We start from the raw sequence: 6,180 nt of genomic DNA, 5'->3' as shown, positions 1-6,180 counted from the left end.
AAAGAGCAAATAGGTGGAACACCTTAATTGGGAGGTGACCTAAAAAATGATCACATACATTATCTTTCCCTCTTACCTATTTGTAACAGGGCACCCAAAGAGGCCATAGAAGATAGTATTTAAAAGCAATAAGAGCATTGACCTAGAAGCTAGAACAGTTAGTTTCTCTTTTTCTACAGTGTAAAATGTTTTTATATAGCTATTTTATACAAAGTACTTTCAACCAAATATAAAAATAATTTTATAAATAAGTTATATTTCTATGATGAAGCTTAAAGAGGCTGGGGATGCTGTGAAAACAAATGACTTTTGGGGTACATCAAATACTAAAATAAGCAATAAGCTCAAAGACAAAAGTATTAGCAACTTTCTCTCCTAACTTCTGTTTTATATAGCATAAAACATGAGTTGCTAAACATGAAGGAAACGGGGTATTGAGGATTTAAATACATTTAAATATATTTCAACTTCATTTGCTATGTTCCAACATGTTCTATGTACCCTATTTGGCTTTAGTTTGGTGACAGGGGTGATTTGAAGTGGTGAGATCTAGAAGAATTCCAATAGACCAGCTGTACCCAGGAAAAAGAATTACTAATGTTCCCGAGTAGCTGACTTAGGGGAGATTGGGGGAAAGGGTTCGGGTTTCTATCAATGACCTTGACCAATTACATGTGCAAACACAGGCCAAGTGCTGCCTGGAATCCACGTTTCAGAAAAACCATTTACCACCCATATAAATGAAGCTATCTTGAAGTTGAATAAAGCTATCTCCAAATACCTCTTTTATGAGTTTGACTTTCCCTAGTACTCAAGAAAGTCTTCTTGGTTTTGAGAATAAGAAGATACAGGAACTTGTAGGGAATTGGGAAAGACCTCTTGGAATAATGATCTAAGATTATCCTTAAGGATGGATTGATTTGGACAGACGAAATTTCAATACAGCAGGTAATGGGCAGAACATTGCAAATAATCTGAACCACATAAATAGGAAGAGGCATAAAGACTACAATGTGTTGAGGGATAGTGGAAAGCCCTGTGAGGCTTGTTCAGTTTGAGAACAGAGAGAATAAGACTGAAAAGACAGAAGAATCTTCAAAGCAGATTTACAAAGAGTCCTCACAGAGAAATCTCAACACTTGACTCCTTTTCTCTTCCCCCTTGCTTCTCCCCTTAGCCACATGGCCATGATCCTCACTGAAATTCCCTTTATATCCTGGAAAAAAGCAATGTGTCAGGATAAGCTAGGTTGTATGAGGAAACGATGTCAAAATCCTTGAACCTTGATACCAAAGATTTCATATTGACATTGCATGTTCACCACTGAAAAGCATGAGAGTGCTGCTTATTTTAAACACTTAGGACCAAAGCTGATAGAGCAGATACAATTGTAAATATTAATCATCACTCTCTCAGAAGCTGAGCAAAACTTGAAGATTTTGCACTGGCATCTAAATTCTTTGGTCTAGATGTCACTCACCACTTGTGACCACAACCCCTTGTCAACAAGTAATCTCCTAAATTCCCTAAAGTTCACACTAAAGGGAATACTAGATAACAAGAGACATGAGATATATATGTTGTGCTGAAAGTGTTACAGATCTGTCCCCAAGGGGCACGTGGATGGCTCAGTCGGTTAAGCATCTGCCTTCAGCTCAGGTCATGATCCCAAGATTCTGTTTGTTTGTTTTTTGTGTGTGTGTGTGGTTTAGATTTTATTTCATCATCATAAACTGAACTCTGCAATCCAGCTAGACCTGGGGAAAGGAACCACGGAGCCCCCAGAACTGCAGTGAGAGTGCGGAGACTGGGCTATTCCAAGCAGGTGAGGGTGGAGGGGCGCTCTCCTGAGCTAAAGGAATGGTCTGGAAGTTCAGATAAAACAGGAGTTAGATTCATCAGATCTGTCCACAGTCGGCGATGGTGATCTTCTTGCTGGTCTTGCCATTCCTGGACCCGAAGTGCTCCATGGCTTCCACGATGTTCATGCCCTCCTTGACCTTGCCAAAGACCACATGCTTGCCGTCCAACACTCAGTCTTGGCGGTGCAGATGAAAAACTGGGAACAGTTTGTGTTGGGTCCAGCGTTGGCCATGGACAAGATGCCAGGCCCTGTGTGCTTCAGGATGAAGTTCTTGTCATCAAATTTCTCCCCGTAGATGGACTTGCTGCCAGTGCCATTGTGATGTGTGAAGTCCCCACCCTGGCACATAAATCCCGGGATAATCCTGTGAAAGCAGGAACCTTTGTAACCGAATCCCTTCTCTCCAGTACTCAGAGCCTTGATCCCAGAATCTTGGGATCAAGCCACATGTGGGGCTCTCTGCTCAGCAAGGGGCCTACTTCTCCTTCACCCCACCCCCTGCTTGTGCTCTCTCTCAAATAAATAAATATTAAAGAAAAAAATCTGTCCCCCAGTTGACTCCTAACTTTTTCAAGTCACAGCTAGAGTATTGTCTATCAAAAGAGGAGGCACTTTTTTTTTTATTGGAGTTCAATTTGCCAACATATAGAATAACACCCACTGCTCATCCCATCAAGTGCCCCCCTCAGTGCCCATCACCCAGTCACCCCCACCCCCCGCCCACCGCCCTTTCTACCACCACTTGTTTGTTTCCCAGAGTTAGGAGTCTCTCATGTTCTGTCTCCCTTTCTGATATTTCCCACTCATTTTTCAGGAGGCACTTTCCATAAGATATCCTACCACCCTTCAGAAGAAGTGAGCTGATGGGCAGATAATATCAAAGGACTTTAATCAAAGTTTTGCTCTCCAAACAAAAGATCCTAGGGTGAACTTGGAAATTTGCCAATAAATATTGGTAAGAATGAAATAAATCTCTTCTGAAAGTATGTATACTCAGAGCAAGGTCTAAGCAGCCCTTCTGCACATCCTGCCTAAATATGCTTCTCCATGGCCCTTGGGAGTGGCCCAGGAAACCTCTTGACAGCTCCTCCTCTCACCATATAGATAGATGTCTACAAGGCTAGTGAATACAATAGTGGAATAATAGTAGAAGCATGTTCTTTAATGAAGAAACTATGCAAGGAAATGTACTGGGTCCTTCTACTGCAACCTCATTACATATATGTAAATGCTGGAGATTTTGCTCAGTGTGAAACTAACAAAAATTTAGTTCTTTGAGCAAATTTTGCCTGTTAATCAGAGTGATATAAACTAGGAGGGGCATGAAATATGAATGCCAAGGAGGACCTAGGGAAGACTGCTGAGTATTTCTGACATTGAAAAGTCTGATAGAGAAGGTATTAGCAAAGAAGACAAAAAAAGAGTAGTCATATAATTCAAGAATAGAAGAAGCTTCAAGAGGCTGTAATTGCTAACATAAAATATGAAGAGAGTTTAAGCAAAATAAGCCTGGAAGATTGTCCATTGACTTTAATGACATGAAGGTCATTAGTGACATTGTTAATGAAGCTGCAATGGAGGAATAGAAAGGAGACTGATGGGGATTAAGGACTCAGTTGTGGTTCTGTATACTTAGGATGAACAGTTTAAAAGGAAATAGGTAAAGTACCTCACTAGTAACATCAGAAAGAATAAGTTACTTATGAATAAACTCAACCAACAAGATGAAAGACTTAAATATTGGAAACAAAAACATTTAATGAAACAAACTAAAGAAGGTCCCAAATAAATGGAAAAATCACCTGTTTATGGATTGGAAGACTAAGTATTGTTAAAATACCATTCTAACCAAAGTGATCTACAGATTCAATCCAATCCCTATTAAAGTCCTAAAGTTTCAGTGACATATACAGCAATAAATAAAGGAAATCTAAAATTCATATGAAAGTACAAAGAATCCCAAATAGCAAAACAGTCTTGAGAATATAAAACAAAGTAGAATGCTTACATTTCATTTCAAAATATATTACAAAGCAACAATATCAAAATAGTATGGTCCTGGCGTAAAGACTAATGGAACAGAACAGAAAGCCAGATATAGACTCAAATCTATACAATCAACCAATTTTAAACAAAGGCATCAAAAATATACAATGAGGAAAGGACAGTCTCTTCAACAAGTGTTGTTACAAAAACTAGGTATCCACATGCAAAAGAATGAAATTGGACCCTTTTCTTATACTACTCACTCAAACCAACTTGAAATTGATTAAAGACTTAAATGTAGGTCCTGAAAACATAAAACTCTTAGAATAAAACTACAGGAAAAGCTCCTTGACATTGATGTTGGCAGTGATTTCTTGGATATGATACCAAAAGCACAGGCAACAAAAGCAAAGCTGGACAAGTTGAAATATATCACACTAAAAAAATTCTACAAAGCAAACAAAACAATCAGAGCAGAAAAAGGCAACCTGTGGAATAGAAGAAAAGATTTTCAAAACATATCTGATAATCTATTAGATTAAGAGATTAACCCATTTTAAGATATATTGTAGGGAAATTGTATTTTTCTATAATTCGGTAGTAAAAAAAAAAACAAGTTATCAGACTTTAAAATGGGCTATGAATTTGAATAGCATTTCTCCAAAGAAGACATACAAATGGCCAACAAATATGTGAAAAGATGCTCAAGATTGTTAGCCATTATGGAAGAAATTGAAGATGACACAAAAGGAAACACCTCCTACGTTTATGGGTCAGAATAAAAAATGTTAAAATGCCCATACTACCCAAAGTGTTCTATAGATTCAATGCAGTCCTTGTCAAAATACCAAAAGCATTTTTCACAGAACTAGAACAAACATTACTAAAATTTGAATGGAACCGCAAAAGTCCCCAAATAGCCAAAGCAACTTTGAAAAAGAAAAACAGAACTGAAGGTATCACAATCGCAGCTTTCAAGATGTTCTACAAAGCCATAGTAATAAAAACAGTATGGTACAAAAGAAAACCCAGTATGGTACTGACACAAAAGCAGACACATATCAATGGAACAGAATAGAGAGCCCAGAAGAAACCCATGATTATATGGTCAATTTATCTACAACAAAGGAGGCAAGTATATACAATGGAGAAAAGATAATCTCTTTAACAAATGGTGTTGGGAAAACTGGACAGCAATATGCAAAGGAATGAAGCTGGATCACTTTCTTTCACCATATGCAAAAACAAACTCAAAATGGATTACAGACCTAAATGTAGACAGGAATCCATCAAAATCCTAGAAGAGAGCATAGGTAGTAATTTCCCTGACATTAGTTATAGCAACATTTTTCTAGGTTTGTCTCCTGAAGCAAGCAAAATAAAAGCAAAAATAAAATATTGGGATTACATCAAAATAAAAAGCTTCTGCACAGCAAAGGAAACAATCAACAAAACTAAAAGACAATCTACAAAATGGGAGAATATATTCGCAAATGACATATCTGTTATTATCTAAAATCTGTTCAGAACTTATAAAACTCAACACCCAAAAAACAAATAATCTAGTCAGGAAGTGGGCAGAAGACATGAATAGACATTTCTCTGAGGAAGATATCCATAGGCCAACAAACACATGAAAAGATGCTCAACATCACTGATAATCGGGAAAATGCAAATCAAAACCACAATGAAATATCACCTTACACCTGTAAGAATGGCTACAATCAACAACACAAGAAACAACAAATTTTGGCAAAGATGTAGAGAAAAAGTAGCCCTCTTGCACTGTTGGTAGAAAGGCAAACTGGTGGGGATCCCTGGATGGTGCAGCAGTTTAGCACCTGCCTTCAGCCTGGGGAGTGATCCTGGAGTCCCAGGATCGAGTCCCACATCAGGCTCCCTGCATGGAGACTGCTTTTCTCTCTCTCTCTCTCTCTCTCTCTGCCTTCCATGAATAAATAAATAAAATCTTTTAAAAAATGCAAACTTGTGCAACCACTGTGGAAAACAGTATGGAAGTTCCTCAAAAATTTTAAAATAAAAGCACCATATGATCAAGTAATTCCACTACTGGGTATTTATCCAAAGGATGCAAAAACACTAATTTGAAAAGATATATGAACCTCCATGTTAACTGCAGCATTGTTTACAATAGCCAAATTATGGAAACAGCCCAAGTGTTTAACAATAAATAAATATACAAAGATGATGTGGAATGTGTGGATAGATGATAGATAGATAGATAGATAGATAGATAGATAGATAGATAGATAGATAGATTCAGCCACAAAATCGAATGAAATCTTGCCAGTTGCAACAACATGGATGGA

At 37.7% G+C, this 6,180-nt stretch overlaps 1 pseudogene; it reads right to left on the bottom strand.

The window, feature by feature from the left end:
- Positions 1 to 1,806: 1,806 nt before the first annotated feature.
- On the bottom strand, positions 1,807 to 2,278 carry LOC106559325 (annotated as a pseudogene).
- Between the last annotated feature and the right edge of the window lie 3,902 nt (positions 2,279 to 6,180).

This window comes from Canis lupus, chromosome 9 (assembly GCF_011100685.1).
Source record: "Canis lupus familiaris isolate Mischka breed German Shepherd chromosome 9, alternate assembly UU_Cfam_GSD_1.0, whole genome shotgun sequence".
Lineage (NCBI taxonomy): Eukaryota > Metazoa > Chordata > Mammalia > Carnivora > Canidae > Canis > Canis lupus.
Note: the sequence above shows the minus strand (reverse complement) of the source record. Positions and strands in the feature narration are given on the sequence as shown.